This window comes from Bombus fervidus, chromosome 3 (assembly GCF_041682495.2).
Source record: "Bombus fervidus isolate BK054 chromosome 3, iyBomFerv1, whole genome shotgun sequence".
Classification (NCBI taxonomy): domain Eukaryota; kingdom Metazoa; phylum Arthropoda; class Insecta; order Hymenoptera; family Apidae; genus Bombus; species Bombus fervidus.
In genome coordinates this window covers 13,979,863-14,003,237 of record NC_091519.1, presented here as the reverse complement: position 1 = coordinate 14,003,237, position 23,375 = coordinate 13,979,863, and the positions used below count along the sequence as shown (strand labels likewise).

The 23,375-nt window shown below is 39.4% G+C and overlaps 1 protein-coding gene across 3 annotated transcripts in view; it reads right to left on the bottom strand.

Annotated features, from left to right (window-relative positions):
• Hs3st-a (Heparan sulfate 3-O sulfotransferase-A) overlaps positions 1–23,375 on the bottom strand; it is a 151,728-nt gene that overhangs the window by 52,889 nt on the left and 75,464 nt on the right. Inside the window, exon 1 of one of the 3 annotated variants that reach the window (XM_072000238.1) lies at positions 1,980–2,636. The exons of the other annotated variants lie outside the window; for them this stretch is intronic. The gene's annotated coding sequence lies outside the window, so the exon portion shown is untranslated. Of the gene's footprint in view, positions 1–1,979; positions 2,637–23,375 lie in introns of those variants that run through there. 3 annotated transcript variants of the gene reach the window in all.

The window sequence follows — 23,375 nt, the reverse complement described above, 5'->3', positions numbered from 1 at the left end:
GTTTTTAATTTTAATCGTTCGGCGATAAATTATTTTCGTATTACTGTTCGCGTAATTACACGTAAATATTTTGAAACGTTCCCTTTGCGAAAGGGAACTCTTCTCGTTACTTTCAAAAACTTTTATCGCAAAGTTTCATCGTTTTCCGCTTTGCTAACGATAAACCGAATAAATTAAATTTATCGCAAATCGAATCGTGTTCTTCGGGACGGACTAGAAGAGTATCGTGATGCAAAATGGTGTGGATATCCGGATCACACACAAGACATGCGCATACAAACGAGGTCGTTTCTGAGGTTTGCACTTTCTGCTCAACTGTTCAACTAGATCGTTTCTATTCGAGTAAATTACGCGCGTATCTCAGTGTTCCAAGTTAAATTTGCTGTGGTGAAAGAGAAATGCTTTTTTTTTCTTATACGTTTGCTTCACCGTCATTTTCCACTATTTGAATATCGTTAGAATATTCCGAATATCAGAAGAACGGAATAAAACGTGACGGTAATTAATCGACGTTCCATGGACGGATAATAAAATGATTACTATCGTTTCAAAGATATAAAATACTTGAGAGTTTACGGCGAAACTTTCCTGTATAAAATTCGTAAAATTTTATCCGCTGATTTTCTAGAATTTCAAACGATCAAAAAGAGTTGAAAATCTCTCGATTCGTTGGAAAAGTATTTAGGGTAATGCTCGAACTTTTGCTTAGTCGTTCGGTTCTCGGAACTGTTTTTTTTCTTTTTTTTTTTTTTAATATAAAACGTAAATTCGTCGGTGAAAAATTAATTAACCAAAGGTTTATATATATTTCGTCCTACACGATGTAAAATCGACGAGAAAATGTAAAATAATCGTTTCCCATCGCGTCGAGAGAAAAGGAATGTCGTCCAGCTACGCCCTTTTAATACAAGTTAACTTATGGCGTCCGGATAATTAAAATTCTGCCTTTAATCGCGCGTAAATATATTCACTTTGCTCGTTGCTTTAATGTAACACGTTGTTCGTACAAGTAAATTTTTCATAATCGTAAGTCAGTAACGATGCTTGGATATATTTTTCCAGCGAATTTCGCGCAGCTCCTCCACCTAAGATCAGAAAATTACGCGTTCGCGACGATCAACGACGATCTTCCAGGTCGTACTTTAGATGCTTGATGCACTTCTCCATGAAAATTCGATAAAACCTATGAAGATTAACGTCGACGATGGTCGACGTTCGTCCGACGAGCGTGTACTCAAAGGGAAATTGTGTTTTCCATTTGCACACAGGTACGACGCCGTTTCACGTTTATTTCCGTGCTTTTAATCTCTGTCGAATACGATCGATGTTAAATCAGGACGGTGTATAACGCACAACTGCGTTTCTTTTAAAGGAAAATGAAGGATAAGGCGGAACGATGGGGCGTGTAAACGACGGAAAAGGACCGTGGTCTGCCCTTAGCAAAGGAAACCGCTTTAACTGCCACTGCGAACCAAATAATCGTTCTACCTCTCAGAAGGATACACCGATAATCTCGCGTGGAAGAATTTTACGAAGAGAGTTCCTGTCTCAATCAGTTTTTCTCTTCATTTTTCTACGATTTGTGCTACTTTCTTGAATACAACGTATTTTTCTTAAATTTAAAACAGACGAGCTCTTCTACTTATATATATTTACAGACTTTTTTTATTTCCATGAATGTTACAATCAATTCTCATTGAGAATTATCAGTAAATATACTTACAGATGAATTCGATAATTGTATTTTCAATGATAATAATACGGACGAGAGTAATCGCCGAAAGATCGCTCTATTCTCGAATTATTTTGTAGAATTTTTCAACCGGCACGCTGAGCTTTATAAACAGAAATCTCGCAATCGACTGGCGAGGGCACGAAACCGAGGGAAAAATGATTGAATTTATGATAGAATTCGAGAGCAAGAAAGTTTGAACAGACTGGAAGAGAATAATAAAAAAGTCAGAGACTGAATAACATACTGCGCAGACAATTTCTTCCCCTTTTCTTCTCTTGAGATTTGCCCTTGGCCTCGGCAGCCTCGCTCGTTTTACCAAAAATATACCGTTCTATAATCTCGGAATACACACATTCCTCGATATTTTCACGCATCTCTTTAGCTTCGTATCGAACGTGTCAAAAGGTACAGCCGCCAAAGCGTACGGTGTCTGACGAAAGTTTTGGAACACTGAAAATATACGCGTTATACGAAACTTTCGGAAAGTTCTAGTAAGACACGACGGTCTTGATTGTAACAGTAATAATCAGAAACTAATTCGAGAATATATATAGAAGTTACAAGATATCTATCGCAAACGCACATTTAAAAAAATGAACGATTAGCATACAGCATACGTATCGTATTTGAATATATAATTTGAAACTAATTCGAGAATATATATAGAAGTTACAAGACATTTATCGCAAACGTACATTTAAAAAAGTGAAAAATTAGCATACAGTATAGATATCATATTTGAATATACAATTAGTACGAAAGATGGCCTCGTTAAATTCTGTGGCCTATGGATATAGCGAATGATTGATTGTTCGAATACTTCGACTTATATAATGTAAGAAGAATAAATATCTTGCAACCTCTATATACATTTTCACATCCATTTTTAATTTTATCTATATAATCACGACAGTCGTGTCTTGTTCACGTTACAGTGTCGATTGGATTTCAAAATGTTTCGCGTAATATATTACACGTGTGTAGAAAATTTCCAGGAGTATTGGATTATCTTCATTAGCCACTTTGGCTATCGTTCTATTTATTTTTATTCGCGATTATATCGTGAAATTCATTGGAAATAAAATGCCGTGCAAGATGCAATTTTGGAAATTATATTTCGAGATATACAACTACGGCTGCAGGCCAAAATTTGCTCGCGTTATTAAATCTTTCGCTTTGAAGCGCGACAAAACGAAGACATTAAACATTCCCTTTCGGACGAAACGCTAAATGTTTAAGCAGTTTGTCGACGTTAGCGAAAAAGCTTTCAGCCCTGTTTTATTGTAAATTCCATAAACGGTTAATTCTCTAAAACTCGGGACCTTCGTTACGCTCGACTTTTTACCTCGACCATACTCATTTTCATACACGAACAAATATAACGGGAGAACTCTATTTGCAAAGCTAATAGACGCACAACTTCTACGATTACTGATCCATTTTAATTCTCCGGCATATCTCCATATAATCGCCAAGTAATTTCGCACGAGTATATAATTCCCTGAGAAACATAAAATTCATAAATACGTTTAATTGTGTTAGCGATATCGTCGAATAGATTAAATTCCGAAAGCGCCCATTAAAATTCTCCTATTATCGCAAATTACACGCCGTGCTTTTATTAACTTGAACAGCCTGTGCTAACGTTATTAACGACGAAACTGTTAGCCTCTTCTCTGAAAAATAGAAACCAACAGTGGCAAAAAAACCAACGGTAACACCACTTCAAAGTACGTAAGTAGCAAACTAAAGCTACTTCGCGATCATTGTAACGATCCCAAACTAGTAGCGAGAAGTTTCGATTCGTCCAACTTCACTCGCACTGCATGTAACTTACATTTTTTCACGGTTCAGGTAGAAACAAATTTTAATCATCCTGCAGAATGGTGTTCGTTTTCCGCATCGTAGGCGGCGCTATACTTTTGCGATTTTTATTTAAAAATTATTTCACCTATGGATAACGAGGTAAGGGAATCCAGTAAATTCGCGATAAGACTGGAACTCTGGGCGTAATCTCCCACAAGGGTGGTGGAATATCGAAATTAACAAGGGACGATCGTCGCATTCGCAAGGAAATTCGTTGGGAAATGGCAACGTTGGCTGCCTTTCCGCTCTTCCCTTTCGGTCAACTCTCAAAGGAAAATTGCGTCGCAACGGGATGCAAACACAGTGTATTTCGTTAATTCGCGGAACACGACGTTTCCGACATCGTCGTGCTACACCCATTTCCGGATTAAACGTAAACGATACCGAGTCACGTTAATGCAATTAACGGACGTATAGCGACGTCCGAGCGAGTTGCTGCCGTTTCCACCACCAACATATGCTTTACCTTAATTCGTTATCGTTCGAGACCATTTGCAGCCGCGACAGCATCATTCGAGAGTAGATACGCGCGCTTTCCAAGTTCTAATTTGCATGAGTTTTGAATATCTTGGCTCGATGGCGAAAAAAGGGTCGATGGACTTGACGTTACCTTTGATTCGCAAGAAAACTAGGGCAACCGTTTGGTCGTATCCAGGCGGACGGGTTTTTAGGTATTCGCAGGAAAATAAAAATTGCAAAAATCCGGAAAATGCGGATAACACGTAAAAATATACAGAAAATGTGGAATATATAGGAATATATATCGGTTATGACGTTCGTTAAGTGAAACGAATGCCTAGCCAAGATCCTATTCTCGTCGTCGTCCTCGTAAAGATATGAATTTGCATAGAAATTCGCAGTCCGGTGTAAATATCAAACACAAAGTAGATATCAACATTTTGTCAGAATATTATACGGAAGAAGAAGCTTTTTGGAAAATTCGAAAATGTTTGCGGTGTGCGTAATTTCCTGATGTGTGTGTAAATAAAAATCGACGTGGCCGCCGGTGCATGCAAAAAGCGTCGCAAGAATGCAGGTACAGAGAGAAATAGACAGAAAAAGAAAGAAGGACGTGTGTCGACTGGCTCGCGCAAAAATTAGTTCGCCTCTCTGAAAATAGGAAGGAAAACGCGCTGTGCGCCGGCGAATTTCCCGCAAAGTAGAAACTCGGCTACACCGTGGTCCGGTAAACATAGAATCGTCTGATGACGATTTCGAATTAACGTCGTGGCATTCTCGCGCGAAATATCTTTGATCTCGTCTGAAAGGAGAAGCAGCGAGCGCGATCTTCTGCGCTTTCGAGATCATCCGCCAGACCAACGATGACTTTTAGCCCGTCATTCGACGAAACTTTAGACAACTTGCAAGTTCTTTGAGCTTCTTCGTCCCTTTCTTCGACATTCCGAATTCTGCTCGAAGAACATCCGAATAACGTCTGAGAAATTCGTGCTTACTTTTCGAAGATTAGAAATGGCACCGGCGGCTTTCATATTTCCGATCCTTTCGATCTAACGAGATAGATATATACGCGGTTTGACGAATTTAATTAGTTCTCGATCCTCGAGTGGTTGTGCTAGAACAACTCTGAACGAAATAAGGGAATTAGGGAGCTGCGCGGTATACATCGACGTGGAAATAAAATTTCAAATGAAGTTAAGTTCGTTCGTTAAATTTCTGCCAATTCCAACTTCTATCTTCGTAAATTCGAAGAAACGATCGCATCAAAGATAATGGCGAAAGCTATGTTTTCCATTTCCCACTAATTCCTCTTCGTTAACGATTCCTTTGATCCCATCAAAATGTAGATTTTCTTCGAATCGATAACGAAGTCCGACGTTCAAATCCCCCGCTAACTCGATCCAGAGTTTTCTTTCCAACGTCGATTATCGAAATTGATAAAGAGAATCGGTCATAGTATCTACGAACGTCTTCGGAAATATAACAAAAATCAGATGAAATTCATCGCAGGCAACGTTGTCTTTCTTATACAACGATACCACGTTTCGTGATAATTTTACTTTGCTTCGTAACAATTTCTTTTTAACGTAGTACAATTATATGGTCGTATAATTATAACATGTAAATTAATCATAATCAGCGGAGCATTGATCTCGAATAAGTATCACGCTATCCTAATGCCCTTTGTGTCGAACCATTATTAACTTCACTGCGTAATTATACGTTAATTAAATTTTAGAATACGCGTGCATGATATACGTTAAGTTTTAACAAACTTCGAAAACGCATAAATCGTTTAAAATTTTTTGTTTTCTTTTTTTTTTTTTTTTTGTAATAGACTGCGACAATTTCGTATACGCGAGAACATAAAGTCTCTCAAAATTTCGTTACGTGACCGAAATCGGAGATTCCGAAAATTATTTTTAAAGCCTGGACTCGATAATTGAATCGGATATTAAGAGATTTCATCGAAAAAAGAAATAAGAATATAAAAGGTCAAGACGAAACGAGGAACATCCGCAAAGGAGAAAACACGGATAATCACCCGATGTATCCCGAAGAACATGGCCGTCTATAATAATTAGACTGTCAAGTACATTCCTTCGATTTAGATAGTCTTTGTTCCACTTATTTCGCTCAAGACGATCTATTTTCCATTCGATTCCTTCGACTAACGATGGATACGCGACTCAACTTTGGATCTTGTTATACTTGTTATTTGTTATTGACATTTCGATAAAAGCATCGGTAAAAACAAAGCTTTTTAACCTACTCTTCGTTAAATGATAAATATCGCTCGTTTCTCGAGTACTCGAATAAAACGACCGTCTTTCCGAAGAAACAATTAATTAGTTCGATCTATCGACAGAATAGCCAATACGATTATTACATCGAAATTTACAAATTTTATTTACCAACAGATTTTATTTAATTACGTAGGATCTCAGGAGTAACAGGACGAACGTGAAAACGAACTTTAAGAAGTACGAAACGCATCCAAGTGGACTTGGACGTTGTATCTATTAGATTGGCAATTAAGTGATTGCGGATTTTGTCATTACCACCTAATGGCAAAATCCGCAATCGCTTAGTTGCCAAGCCAATATCTACTTTATTTGCGTCTGACTTATGATCGATCTTCTTTCCTGTCGACCATCTCTCCACGTAAATGCAGCGTAGGATGAAATTATAATTTTACTAGAATAACGAGAAACGCTACAACGGTTTAACAAGTATCAACATTTATAACGACAATAAGTATTAGCAGCGACAAACTCAAAGTTCGGCTAATCGAATCATACTAAACAGATCAAGTGGTTACGATATTACTACACAACACGGACAAGGTATATGTACCATCTGAAAGCACGGTCAATTAACCTCTTGTTAGTCAACATCCAGTTTACATGAGTCAACTTGCATTAATTGTATTCGTGAGTCTAATACGGATATATCTCGATTAACAAAATCAGGTCAGGCAAAATCCGACGATACAAAAGACTGAACTCGACCAAGACCGGCAAAAATTTACTTTAACGTGGCTCTTCCTCAGACGTGATCAAAATTTCTCGAAAATTAAACGCGAGATTCTTTCTGTTGCTTAAATATAACGAAAATTTAATTAAACGGAGAAATCTGCTGTCCAATTCAGAAAGCTTTATGAATTTCCAGAGTTCCTCTTACGGAGTCATCTACCGTCTATTCCAGGTATAACACGCGTCCATGTGCCGGTCAACGATAATTACAAGTTTCATTTAAATTGAAAGTAATTAAAAATTCCGTTAGTCTGGACGACCAGGATCGTATGTCATTCGCGTCTCGTTCTTACGATTAGTTGGAAAAACAAGCTTACGATACGTTGATAACTTTCTTTGTTGAAAAGATGAAATATTCAAAATGTTACTTAAGATTCTATGGTTGCTCGTCTAAAATATTTTCTGCTTGCAACAAAGAAAAGAGATACGGCTGGTTTTAATGCCACGAGTCACGGTCGTATATAATTACATAAATTCTCATATCAAAGAAAGTTATAATAGTGGCGAAAAAACCGGACGAACTTTCATCGTTTGAAAATCTACGGCGCGATTAAACGTCGAATTAATTCTAAGAAAGGATCTTCCGTTTCATCATCGAGGAATTTCCAATGAACGATTCGACGTTAAGCGTTTTCGCGTTCGCTGCTTGGCTAAGCGCGTTCCTCGGTTTCCAAATGGCAGAGACGTTCACCGGTTCATCGTTTCGTTTAAAAGTTTATTCAGCAATTCGGTTATAACAATTGCATCGCGCATTACCAGGATCCAAATTCAATTTGCGCCGAGGCTGGAAGCTGCACAGCCACCGCCGGCATCGGACAATTAAATGGATCGCGAACGAGCTCGAGCTGCAACTTGGCACTCGGACAACGTCGCCGTGTAAAACCGATGCTTTTCGTAACTCCTTTCGCAACGGTCAAGAAGAACGACGTTGAGGAAGAAAAGGAAGGAAAAGGGAGGAGAAGCAACTGGAGCCACAGCGCTGCACGAAGGATAAAATTCCAACACGGAAACGAGCCGGCAGTCGCATTAAAAATTTCAACAATACTTTCTCTCCACCGACTACCACTGCCACCGGGCAACTTTATAGACGAGTACGATGTTTCTTTTCCAGCTACTGTCTAACTTTCATAAAGTACAGGCTGATCTTAAACTACAAGAGTGGTAAAATTTCAAAAGACGTATTAAGGTATTCCCCGCATAACGCGCCACTTTTTCGCTTTGACACAGCTCGAGAATCGAGAAAATCGCAATCCCATATTTTGCAGTCGCTCATCTGCGTTTCGGAATTGTCGAATATCGAAATTTTTAATTAATTCTTAATTCCTGGAGTATCAATCTCTCTTTGCACTCGAAGGTTTTTTTGACGTAGACAACATATACGTCTGGTAAAACGTCGGTAGTTTTTTTTGCAAGTGATATACATAGAAATCGTACATAAATTAACGGAGCTCAGGAAACGAGGGTATTTCGATATGCGACGATGTATAACAGCGATGACGAGGAAAACATCACCTAACGTTAATACGCGATACATCTGCTTAATTATTTATTGTTTTAATAAACGTATTTCTTTTGGTTATGAAATATATATAGTGTATTTTTGTCAAGTTTTGTTTGACTCTAATTTTTATACTATTTCCTCTTGTATAACACATGGAATACTTGCACGTATAAAGCGAGAGGAAAAGAGATGAAACTTTAAAAAATCCCAGACACGTTCATACCGAAGTGTACTGTACTGTACTCTAACTGTACTGTAACCCCATAAATCGTTCGATCGGATGAAAAAATCTAAAATCGAGTACACTGGCGTATTTCTATACCAAACACCGTCTTAGAATCGACATATACACCTTACCGTATGCTTACATATTCTTACTTTTATGTACGCATAAAAATACACTGAACTGATATAAAATTTCAACGATACTTTTCTCTTGCTCCTTCATAATGACATTGTATCCTGCTGCTCGGTAATATCGTTTTCCCGTCGGAAACATAACGCGCGATTTTTTTCTCGAGGAAAACGAGCAGCGCGTGCCCGTGCATTTTTCCTTACATCCTTAAACGCACCACTATTTTCATGTTAACACAGAAAGCGGATGCTACGTATGACGTATAAAGCGTCTCGTTTGCGAATAAAAAATTTTAACGATCGCTCGCCGTTCGTGCATCGTGAAAACCGTCATTTTTCGCATTTTACTTCATATCCCGTGACGTTAGTATCTTTATCTTCCATTTTACTAGAATGTTTCAAACATTTTATCGCGCATTTCCCTATGCAGTTCATGCGTTTGATCAAGAAACCACCAACTACCTATATATATGCATCTTTTAATTAGCGTTCGAACGAGATGAAATCGAATAACATCGATGCGAAATGTAAACTTTCAAAAAGCTCGTCTTTTACTTCCAAATTTTCCCATATATCGACCAGTGAAATTCCCATCGAACGACGCAGCTCCACGTCTTAACGTCTTGATGTTCTCGTGTCCGTGCAAGACCCGGCACTCATCTTTCGTACTAATAAACGCACACAATCACGCTTCCATATTTACGGGACGCTTTCATTCGCTTGACACCCAGCGTTTTGCATTTTATTACGTCGAAAGACAAGTAAGAGGTAGATTTATGTAAAAAAAATAGATATTACTACATAGTCAAGACACAATTCCACGGAAAAGAATCGTAAAATTTTTGGTCAGTTAGGCAGAAGGAAATTGCACGTTGAGAGATCGACGTTGCTAACTAGGTCAACGTTCTACGTCGTATCGTTATAGAGCGTAAATACTCTATAACAGATACAGACGAGCAAGTTATTTTTTATTCACTATACTATCAGATGTAGGTGAACTAGTTGGAAGCTCGACGGACCAGAAGAGCCTAAGTTTGCCGCGAATACGGTCACGGTGTAACCACTGCCCGAGTCACGATCTCGGTGGTACTTCCTTTTTGAACGAACGACACGTCGGAAGCAGGTCAGAATTTTTTACAATCTCACCCTCTTTGGCACGCGCGCGCACCACCAAGTAATATCGTCTCGCGGTAACATTCGCCGTGCCACGGCAAAAATACACTCAACGGGTAAAAGCAGCGTGCGCGGTCTACGCGAAACCCCGAAGAGATCTTAGCTTCGTTTAACCAGCCGTTCCAATCCGCATAAAGCAAGAACCGCTGGAAAGCGGAGAGAGAAGGACAACGTTGTGTAACAAAGGAAATAGATCGATTCGCGGTTCGTTTTCGCATTTGAGTTTCGCGAATGTGGAACGACTTTAGATGGGAGGAAGCAAAGTTGGAAGTTGCCCTCGACTTTCATCTTTGACTATGCCTGAGAAAGAAACTTAAGAAATTCATGAGAAATAGCAACCGGTTTAAATTAGATCTCCAACATTCCGTTTAACAAAACAACGGAACTCCGTTTCAATCGACAATATTAAGCAAATGTTTGCTATTTATAAATGCGTCCCTTTGTCTCGATGAATTATTCAACTGATTAATTAAACGTTAATTATTTAACTGATTATCGGTTCTCCTTTCTGTTTAATTTAGGGTTTACATATCCGTTAGACCTGCAGCCACGGGCAGAAATCGCGTTCTGCATGTTCTGTTAATTTTGGCGCGGCTCACTGTTTACAGGCTACGAATTAATAAACCAGAATACCTCCTTTTTCGCCGTTAATTTCCATTCTCATTTTTCTTTCGTACACGCGTATTAATTATACTTCCTAATGATACACCTATACGAAGATACGACGTTCGTTCGCGATTTTCTACTGAAAAATATGAAAATAGACGGCTACAGGGTCAAACGTAACGTTGGAACGTAACGCGATCAACGACCTCGCAGAGCGGCGGAATAGCAAATTTAATTTGGAAGTCCACGTTCAGGTATTCTTTCGTACGACGCAAAACATGATAAATTACCATGATATTCAAACCGGTTCTTTCCACCGAATATTCCAGGTTTCCGCATAGGTGGCCTGTGCAAATGAGCCAGCCGGATGATAACAAGAGCAAACGCACAAAGAAGCGCGCGACAACGAAGGACGAGCAGGGCCAAACGGAAGAAGTACGAGAAGGCTGTGGAAACGAGGATTCCAAGGTCCCTCGTTCCCGTAGGTTTCACCCTCGGCCCAGTTCCCAGGTATCCGCACAGACATCCGACCGCAAAACCGAAGTTCCGTGGCTTTATGCAAATTCACGCGCAACTTTTAACATTTACACTGGCTGACTTTCTTGTTGGATATTTCGTGTCGGCGGGAAACCGCGACAAGGATGGAAAAGCAGCAAATACTCGTCTCACGTCCTACCAACGGCCTTAGCCGCTCGTTTCGTACGTTCCTCTCAGCCTTGAACGTTTGTTTTCCAAACCGAATTCGGCGCACGTGACGGGTCGACCAAGCGTTACCTATATATTTGCAACAACTGCAGGTTCCTACGAGAAACAATAGCAACTCGCTAAGATCGATAACGATCCTGACGTCGATTCGATTTCAATGTTCAACCAATTATCGGCTTATCGTCATCCCGGTTTCGTAACTCTTTTATATCGTTACTCTTCGAAAAATTCTTCACCTGCTATTTCTAACAGTTTGGGATAACTTTCGTCGTAGGCGTGTCGCGGCGACTATATTTGCAACGATCCAACTGGACATTCTTTGGTTATCGTTAGACGGCGGATTAATTTTTATTAATTTCTGCGTCTATGAGAAACCGAAGAATGGAAAAATGTATAAATTGCGTGAGGCGCGAAAATATGTGAAATATCCATACTCGTTATAATATTCGCTAAATGAGAGAAATTCAGGCCTGGCTACTATTTCTTCTTGTCGTATTCGTAAAAATACGAATTTGCATTAACATCGGCAATCTAGTTGTCGTGACACGCTTCAAGTATTACCTCGAATCGATATAATAAATCAGAGCGTTCTTTTCGTAGATTTTAATAGACTGCTAAACGAATTCAAATGTTCTTTCTTCGTTACGTATTGAGATTACTTTTTCTTATGCTCGTAATTCGCGATAGCGAAGTTTTAACATTCTGAAACTTTTCTCGTACTTGTTTCCTTCGTTCGTAGGCAAATCGGCGAGTATCAATGACGATAACGACGAATATTCCAACGTGTACTTTTTGTTTGTTTTAAAATTACGAGAAATCCTGGAGACGTTCGTTTCAGAATGCCAGAGATATTTAGGGACCAGGTACGTGCTTCGTGTGCATTACGCGTTAAGTATTTCTGAATTCGTAGTTGTTTCTAAACAGGTTGAAACTATGTTATGTTCAATATAGCGTATACGTGAAAACTTCGTTACACTATGATACATATAGCAATTGGCTACAACGACTTATTATGTAACAATAAGAATATTCCAACGTATTTTGCTACAGCATGCGACGTACAAAAATATATTTTCTAATAATAAGTCGAGTTAACGACAAGAAACTTCCAAGCCATTACGGCAAAGCTATTAAAGTACGTGCGCACGTATGAGACTTTAGCAAGATGAGAATAACCTTATTCCTCGGATACAAACTTTCATCTTGCTTACGCAACTTTTAATTTTTAAACATGCTGCGATATACTGGATATAAAACGATGCTTCGAGAAACAATTACGATCGCAGAATTATTAACAATTATATCGTGTATAATCAAAAATTGTATCGGTGTTTATCCTACACCCTTCAGATGCTCGTACAAACTCTTTCCTAATCATTTACGTCATTTACAGTGGTCGTAAAATGTAACTTGTACCGTTCTTTTTATTACAGCATTCGCAAATTTCGTATCATTTAATATATTATTCATAAAAATTTGATATTACGAAACTGAAACGCTAAAGCCTGATGAAGAAACGCTTCGTTGGAAGATAAGAGCTTATGCGAATACCTTTCGTAGACACTATACAATTATTACTATATTGTTGTTATTAGTACGTGAATCATTACGTGTTTCCTATTTTAATATCTACCATATGGGGAGTATACTTATTAACCAATAAGTAAATAATTATATGCAAAATCTACAAGAAACGACCTTCAATTTTACAACATTGCTGTTACAAAGCACCATCGTCTTAACGTACATTGAAAGGCTTAATAATTTTATAGCTGCTATTTAAACGGAACAGTTCTTCGTGACGCGATTGTAACGAAATGTTAGCTCCGAGTTAAGAATTTATATTTAATAGTATAGTAGATTTACAATAGTATAGTAGACTTATAGTAGTTGAAATTGATCGAAAGTTAGCGTGTCAGCCGATTATTTGCAACAATATTCGACGTCGAAGGCAAGAAAGTTAATTGCAACGGGATGAACGGCAAGCTGGCGCAGAATTTCATTTCATCGTCTGACAATTGCAAAAAGTACGAGGACTGAAACAGCTTAAAAAGTGAATTAATACCTTAATAATTGTGGGAAGTTTCAACGCGCAAGGATTTCGAACTTAAATTTTCCTGACCACTCCGACGCGCAGTACTTTAATCCAGTTAGGCGCTTGGGAACTTATTTAACCATTTTATAACTTTCCTGTCAATATTATTACGATCGTGACAAAAGAAGATTATTTAACGCGTAACGAGAGCGGTTGATGCGAGAAGGTTCTTCTAAAGAGAAAAATTGTTGAAAGAAGCAATTACGAGGACGATAGAGGGACACGAACAATAATAATTTAGCTGCTAGATTGGCACGCGCGATAATTACGAGTAGCTACGTCACGATGAATATTCTAGTTTCGTTTTCCTTTCGTTTCAACTCGATTCCCAAAATTTCGTTATTCTTATTGCATCAGGAACGTAAGGTGTAGGGCGCCCATAGAATTACAAAAAAATTATTACATAGCCAATTCTGCAAAAAAAAAGGTCATACCTTCAGGGGTTAATAACCGCATTCGCGTTACTCGTTTCAATGTTACATGCCGTTCGCTGCGAGCCAGCTTACGCACGATGGAATTTCAAACGTAACGCGGGATGTAACGATATTTCAGCGACGCTGCCGGATTTATTTCTTGAATGAAAAGAAAGAACAAAGCCACCGTTTCGTTTTATCATTCGGGTGACGCTGTGCTTCTCTCTTTCACTCATCCTCTCTCACTTATGCCTCTTCCCTTCTTTTTTTTTCTTTTTTTTTTCCTCATAGGTTCATCCTTTATTCCAATCACAGGCAGCCGCACACGCGTCCTAGTTCTTTTCTCCGCTATTCAACGTTCCTTCGATTCGGGCGAAATGTTTCAGAAGCAATTTTCCTCTGATGCACGAAATCACGGTTCGTTTGAAGCACCGCGCAACGTGTAATCAAGCATAGCCCGATCGCGCCTAATTAATACTTGTTTCGAATGTTTCCAGCCTTCCTATGACGTAGCTTCTGGATTAAGGTTGAAATTTTCCCGGGCCCTTCGCCTTACTTTTTCCATTTTCCAACCGATCTTTACGCTTACTCTGTCCTAGTTCGGAATTTTTCGTTTAACTCAAACGCGCTTAAAACGATCCCTTTGACCGACTTGCGCGGTTGTTTCTCGTATTGGGTTGGCAACTAAGTGATTGCGGATTTTGCCATTAGGTGGTATTGACAAAATCCGCAATCATTTAGTTGCCAACCCAACAATTAAAATGTGGATTTCTACGCATTTATGGGAAAGGTGTGAAAAGATACAGAATGTACACTATGGAAAATGATGTATGAAATATGCAAATTACGTACTTTCCACGATATTCGATAAGTAAAGTAAATATCTACCCAGGTTACATTTTTTGATTGTATTTTATGAAACTATGAATTTGCATAAGTAGTCTAGGTACCTCGCTTTCGATCTTAAAAATATGCCAGGGTAAAAACTGTTTTATTAATCTTAAACTTTAATTTTCTTTGATATCCCTTTGGTAACAAAGAGGAGTATTACATCGGACGATATTAGCGAGAAAAAAGTTGAAGAATATATACGGAACTTATACATCGTCGTTTATGAATGGCAAATCAGAATTTAATAAAAAATACTGGCGATTGAACAGAGCGTGAAAATCGTGAAATATTTATACAAAAGGATCGAGAGCGAAACAAATATTTCTGCATCTCTAACAACTTGTAATTGTTTTAATTTATCGCTCGTTGTATTTGTTACGCTAAAAGATAAATTAATCTATTTTCCCCTGTGTTTCCACGCAGTGAATATATCAAAATCACTGGGGAAAATCGCGCTATAAATCACGTTTTACATTTTTCTACGGGCAAGCAATTTTAAAATTTGATAAGGAATCGACCGATCTTACGCCAGCGAGAGCGTGTTTTTTTTTTTTTTTTTTATTTATGTCTTTACAATTCGCGAAAACACGCTTCAGACTTCTCAAGCGAGCGGTAATTCTCTAGCGTGCGGGACTAAAATAATTCATTCGCGATCCACACCTTGCACGTAACTTGTCGCAATTAAAAGAGAGCGCGGGAAGCTGCAAACGTTCGAAGAATCGCGGTGATACGAAAAAAGCCGTGAGAATGGGAACCGATATCGCCAGGCAAGGCAACGACGAACAGCAAATAACGAACCGCTTCTTGCACACGAGTCAAAGTTGCGGGAAAAAACGTGCGACAAGAAAGAGATTCGCGAAAGTTGCGGAGAAAAACGCGTGACAAGAACGAGATTCACGAAAGTTGCTGGCGTATTTCGGTTGCCCAGAATGGTGAGAAGAAGCGCTCGTAACGTGCATGGGCCGACGCGTGCGAGTAGAAAAATCTGAGAAATAAAGTTCCGAGGGAACGACCAGTTCGCTGGACGTGCAGCTACGCTTTTTGCACGGTACAGCGCACGGGAGGGATGAAACCGAGAAAAACTTGCCTATCCCCGCGAAATAATACCGGCGAGAATATCTCTGTCTGGATGAACGAATTATGCTTAAGCAAAAAAAATTCATCGACCTCGTCTTGCCTCGTTTTAACAAGTAGATAGCTGCGTTTCAAAAAGCTGCTGCTTCTTCCCACTCGGAATATATGGAATATTTTGGTGAAAATTCGGTTGCACCTTTTGATATCCGCTTATTAGATTCTCTGCATTTCTATGAATTTATGGGAGATTTTAAGGCGCAAAAATTCACATCTATCGTAACGTTTAGTAGAGAAAATGAATGGCTGCTTGCGCTCTATCGCTCTCTGCGGCTTTATAAACCTGCGATCTTTAAATCTTTATATATCTGCAGTCATTCAGCGATCATTAACGGGGGTGCGGTATTTCTGGATTCTAAATCGTAAAAATTATCAAAATTTCCTTATGGATGGATCTAAAGACATAGGAATAAAGCACGCAAATAAAAGACAACTGAAACGAAAGAGGCTTCTCCGTTGGCATCTCTTCAACATTTAAGAAGGAAGAATTGTCCTAAACTAAAGAACCAACAGCTTTGCATCGACGAGTCTTCGTAGAGGGTAGAACTTTGATAGAATTTTGATACAATTTTCATGGAATTTGCAAATTGATTATCGCCTGTCGTCGTGTCTATCGTTACAAAATCAAACGTCGAAGTGGAGAAAGATAGAGATGGAATGAAAGTTAGAAGAGTTAGAAGGACGGGAATGGGACGTAAACGACTGTGTAGAAAGTATCGGGAGAAAGAAGCGTAGACGGAGGTCGAGTGATCGGAATAAAAAGATACGATCGTTGAAAAGCATCGATGCATACGAGTGTAGGGTCACGTCGATTGGTTGGCGTACCCGTGGCAAATGTCCTGCGGAATAATGTCGCTGAAGGCGTTCGCTTTATTCTCGATAGATAGTCGGATATGGAATCCGATCGCGATGCAAAAAGCTCGGAGTTCAAACAATACAACGAATTACAAACGCCGTTGTGTCGAGAAGAAAGATCCAATAAGATCGTCAAACGAACGAATGATTCGAAAAAATATGATACCACTGGGAAAAACAATGCTGTTAGTCGAACGGTAAATACAGCAATCACAGAGAAAAATACACGGTTGATCGATAGAAAAGACGCCCCTTTTTAACGAGACAATGCTGCAAACTCGCGTATCGCTGAAATAACAGCAAAAAGTCTCGAATCACGGTTAAAATGGTACTCACTCAACGAATACGACATAATTCCGCTATACGAGTACTATTGGACAGAGTTTGTTAACGATAAACGTCGTTTAATCCTTCGTCGCGGCAACACAAAATACTATTTTAGAACGTGCATGCAGTCAATCACGAAAAGTTGACATACGCCTATCGAATTTTGTGCGCCTGACTTACCAAAGAAACTAAAAACACGCTTGGACGCGGTATTATCTATATTTACGTATGAATAGGATTAAATATCGATGTATTTCTCAAAGGAATTTAGAAAAGCGAAGCATTTGAACACAGAGAAATCTCGGGATAGAATTCACATCGGGAATTACAACACTTTTTATTTTTTCAACGTCAAGGAAATGTTACGGTCGAACCTCTATAACTCGAGAACCTCTGTAAGACTACAATTCTGTACATTCCCTTCCGCTCCGCTAGGAAAATCTCCACAAGTCGAAATAAAACTTATTTCGACTGGAATTATTTGTCACGTGTCCAGAGGCATTATTTTACCTGTGTAACTCGAATTTAGAATAGCCAGACCTCCACGAGACGAACTTTTATCGCCATTGCCTCTGCAACTCGAATCGAAGTCATATCAGCTACGCGGTTTGTCGCAAGATGTGAGAAATCGAACACTCGATATTTTTTCTTTTCTTCTAGCTGTTAGAATCGTCTCTTATAACGTAAGAAAATACAAGCCGTGTATCTACTTTCTTGTCCTTCGACCACGTGCATATTCAAAGCTAATCGTTTCTCATAAGGCGAACGCATAATTGTCGTCATCCCCGTGTCTTCAACTTTCACATTTCTGCACATGTGTACGCTATTTGCGCGCTTATGTACTTGGAACGAGTTCTAAAAGCAAGCTGAAAATACTAAGAGTTTCTGGAAAGGTGAATATAATCGCGTACAAAGTCTCTGTACGTTGAATTTTCGTTCGTTAAACCTCTTTTCCTGGGAAATTTCGATAAGTCGAGAGCTCCGTAACTCGAAGATTTTCGCTACACTCTCGAGGTTCGACGGTATTTTTATGATTTCACGTAGACATAACAGGCGTGTATAATTTTTGCCACGCTGTATTTTGTATCTTTCTAGTAGTTTCCTCCTAACAAAGGTGAAAGCGAATCAATTATGCTACGTTTCAACAATATACCGTCCTAATGTGTCAACAAAATTCGTACAACTAACGTTCTAATTACGATGTTTTATATTTGAAGGCTACGTGTACATCTTTGTGAGCGACCTGTGTAACAAGAACAACGTTGCACAAATCGAATCTGCGATAGAAAGGACGATACTTCTCGGTCTCTTCTCTCGTCCACCTCAATTTACGTAATTACAACGCGTCACGTATAAAGCTGCAAAAATGTTCCAAGGAGCTAAAATATACAACGACGACGCGTTAAAAAAAAAAAAAGAGGAAGAAAGAAGAAACAAGGAACAAACAAGAAATCAAAGTCGAACGAAGTTAACTTTTTATTTTCCGACACTTCCAAACTTTTCCCTCTTTGCTTTGCTTTCACGCGTTGCTTTCGTTGGGAAAGTTTTTTCTTTTTTTTTTTGCTCTTAAAAAATTGAACGTCGCGTCGTGTCATCGTAGAACCGTAGTTTGCCTGTCGTATTTCTTCGCGAATATAATAGAAACGCGGGCGTCATTAACGCGTTTCCCTTCGTCTTTTGCGTCGTGCAAATGTACAGAGTGGAATATATTGGAGATTTTTCAGGAAACTGCAGAGAGAAAGCTCCGAACCCGAGGTTTGGCGTAAACGGCAACAAATAAAGTTTGACAAGGAAAGGACGGGAGTTGAAGTTAAAGTCAGGCAAGCCGCTTACAGCTGAACGGTTTAAAAGACTGCGGCAAAAGGCTCTGCACTTTTATCGTGGGCGAAGGGGCAGATATAGCTGAACGCTTGGTAGGCGTTATAAATCGAGCTTGGGCGTGAAATTACCAGTCCCGTGAATGAGAAACAGTTTTCGCGATCAAGTTGCTGCTAATAGGTCAAATGGAATTTTAATTAAACCGTTGTCGCGTCACGCCGTTCTTACGACGATGAATATTTTATACAACCAGTTTACACCGCATTTTGTCTTTCTTTCCGCTCGAACAAACGTCGTTGGAGAAGGAACCGGCGGGACGAAACTAAATATTTTAACAGTTTTAAGGCAGCCACGACACGAAAGAAATCCGTAACGACGCGCCAATCGATCCTCTCTATTGTATTATATCGCCATTTATTTGTATAACTTCTTCCCCTGAAACGCAAACGCATCAGCTTCCTTTTGCCAGAAATGCAGGAAACGAGTTGGAAGATTCTTCGAATTGAATTTTTGCGAAGAAAATTTCATGGTGGTTTAATTTGAGAAACGAACGCAACTTGGAACATTTCGCACAGGAATGAAACGAAATGCATTTCCTATCGAATGGGTCGGAAATTGTCGACAAATATCTAAAAGATAGCCAAGATGTAAGGCAGAGTCTCGGTGGACACTCCCTCTGTCCATAAAATCGTGTCGTAAAAGTCGATAACGATCGTTCGCAGCGACTTCACTGCAACCTGGCATTGCATGATTATAAAACTCGATAATTGCGCCTTGTAATTACCGTTACGATCATTCCATGAGTTGCTTCGTTTCAACGTCAGTTAATTTTCATTGAACAACGAAGAATCCCGCGGTATATCTGTATACAGTGTGTCCTGTTTTTACGCATGAACGCGTACGTATCGAAAAGGACACGCTGCTAGAGAAACGATGGAAAAAAGCTAACGAAATATCAACGATGAAAGTATCGAGGTTGATGAGGACGCATCGTTTAATTTATCCTTCTCTTTTCGCTTTTCTGATGACGAATGAAGATTCTATTTCGTCAACGACGAACGATAAACGTTACAACAACGATATAGACAATGCAAAGTTTCTACGATAGAGAATGACAAACGCAACGTGCAGCAAACGCGTTATCTTGCCTCATCGAAGCTTTTAATATGCAAACTGTGAACTGTAACATCATACTGCTTGATGCGCATGCATTACCGACTCATTCGCTATTGCTTTCCAATGAATAAATACCAGTCCGTCTATCCTCGTTTCTCTGTACGTATATACGAACCGACTACGCAATTCCAACGCGTTCTCCTGTCTATTTTTGAAAGTTTATTATGCAATGTTTGCTTTCGATACGATCCACCGTACGATCTTCGACGAAAATTACGTCAGACGTAACGATTCGCGGATGCGGTTCGCTTTGCAACAACGAGAACGTGTTTTTTCGCAAAACACGCTGCAACTTCATTTGGCGATACTCTGTAATCTGTGAAATTTTTAATAGAAACATTTACTTTACCTTACTGTAAGTCTCTGTTAGCTCGAGCCGATTATAACGTAGACGTTGTAATATACGGACGAGGGAACAGAAGGTTGAAAATGCGCGAATTTGAATCGCCGAAGTATTCGTACGACCTTTTTCCCGATTGTCAACTTCGAACGATTCCTATCGTTCCAGAATACCAATTTCAAAATTTTCAACGATAAAAATTCCTTCGATGATGAGATAAGTTTGCTTATTTCAAACATACAGGCGCGCACAAAAGAGAGTTCAAAGTTGCGAGAGATTTACTCGTACGTATGCACATATGTATTAGTAACATTTGTATTAGATATTTTTCACCGCGTTGTCGACACTCTATTTCGGCCTATGTATTATTCGTTGCTTATTCATCGCTTTTGTCAAGTACAATCCCGTTTCGTAAATCCACGGTATTTTGCTATTACTATAGTATTACTATACCACTTGCGTTTAACACTTTGACTGCCACGCCGAAATCACATGTTTCGCCGAGAACGCCACGGTGTTTTAACACGGTCCACCGTTAGACGCAAGATTTGTTCTCATCTTTTTTTTATCAATGTTCTAATAAAAATGTTCAACTGTTCAGTGGGGCACTTTTTATTTCAATGTATCTTCTATTCAAAATGCCCTAACTGTCAATTTTCATTCAATTTTTACAATTGTAAGAAGTTGAAGCGCTCCGGTCACCAATGACCACCATAGCGTCACAGGAAAAACCGTGGCCGGTCACGTATGACCGACGTGGCAGTCGAAGTATTAAACTTTCTCTCGTCCGCTGCTGCAATTGTATTGGATTGGCAACTAAGTGATTGCGGATTTTGTCATTAGGTGGTATTGACAAAATCCGCAATCACTTAGTTGCCAAGCCAATACACCGTCGCTAGTAAGAATTTGCAAATTAAGATCGTAAACGAAAATATCAATCTTTCGAGTATGACAATCGAAGACGTAAAAGAGTGGAAGTAAAATCGAAGAGGACACGACCAATCGGAAATTCGTCATCGTGAAAATGCTAGCCAAGAACGGATCTTCGAAAATCAATCTTATCTGGTTCTTTCGTTAAACCCGTCCCACTGAGGCTGAGTCGATAGACGATGACTCGTAGATAGGAAGTTGGGAAAAAACGAAAGCAAGAAGATGTACGACGACGGTCATTATCAGCAGCCGAGTCGTTCCAATTCGAGGCTGCTCCTTGCCAACGAATGTTTCGTGGAGAAGTTCGGGTTGGCTGACTGTCTAGCTACTCTCGTTTCTCCTGTCTTTCGGGAATTCATCGCGAATCGTAGGAAAGGAAAAAGCGAGAGAGCAAAGAGAGAGAGAGAGTAACTGTGGAGGACGAGAAAGAAAGGGTGTTCTTGAAACCAAGTTAATTCTTCTGCGAAGCGTGATTGGCCTGGATACGAGCCACCATCTAAATGTCACGTTTCTATCGGCTACAATTCCACGACAAGAATTGCCAAACATCGGCCACTGGCCATCGTCGAGAATAATCACCCAATTTCGAATATTTCAATCGTTTTCGACGAATAGGCCGTGCGAACCAGCTGCACAAACGCGAAAACAATCCACTTTTATGGACCATAATATCTTCAGGATATAAGATCATCCCAAGTTTACGATACTGTCAGCGTATCTATCTATTTTCGAGAAGTTGGAATTTTTCTACCTTGCACGTTACAAAGTTTACAACTCGACAACTTAATTTGTTTTTTAAGCGCTCGACGGGTCCACTCGATAAACTTCGACACCAGATGAGAACTTGACGATGGAGCACCGGACGATGTCGCTAACGGGACGTTACGCTACGACCAGGTACGCACGTGACGCACCACTTGCGAGATTCTCACGACGTTTCGACAGTCGCACAATTGGACAGACACAGATTCCAACCTCGTAGAAAACATTGAAGAAAACACACCCCCTTGATTGACATCTAGAACGTAAGCATCAGACACTCGGAGAACGAGACACGCTTCGAAATAAGCATTCAACAAAATCACGATCATGTTAGAACTCTTTAATCGACCGTCTACCTTGAGCGTTGATATCGTTCAAAGTTCGCAAACTCACCGAACTATTACAAATTAATTGATCATCGACTGAAGGAGAGATCGCGACGTAATACGAATGTGTATAGGATGGGGCGGTTAAAGATGCAGAACACGCCGCGATAAACACGGAGCTATTCTACTTTGAACCTAACTCCGCCATCGATTTGCCTCCGTCGTCGTATCCTTGCATCTAAGATCGGATCGTCGGAAACCAATCCAACTACTCTCAATAATATATTTATAGTAACTGATTTGCAGTCTACTCGTAGAATACTTTTCACTGTCGAGTGGATCTGTTTTTTTGATCGTTGTATATTAGGTCGTCCGAAAAGTTTCTTTCGTTTTATAAGGAAATAATAGACGCGCAACATTTTCCGTTTTATGTTATTTTATCGAATTACGCATGATCCATTTTGTTCTATCAAACTAAAGATCGCAACGTTCGACAGATTAGGTTTCATGTTTGTATAAAGATGCGTTGTTGTAAAAAAAAAAAAAAAAGAACGTGTCTGTAAAAGAAAGACACTTTCCGGACAACCTAATACTTACAGTCGGACTCGATAAGCGCAAACCAATTCAACTAGTCGGCGGAAATATCGTTTAAACATAGGTAGGTGGACTATAATTTAAAATTGTACCGCGATCAAGGAACATGTGATAAGTAAAACGGTCTGTGAAGTAACAGTTTAATTTCTAATGACAAAGGGAATGTTTAATAGAACCTTTCGTTTCTGGAAATTTCACGATCGCGTTGACATTTTTAAATTGCTTTCGTTATTCCGGAGCACCGAAGGCGTAATGGAGTTGTACCGCTGGAAAGAAAAAGGTG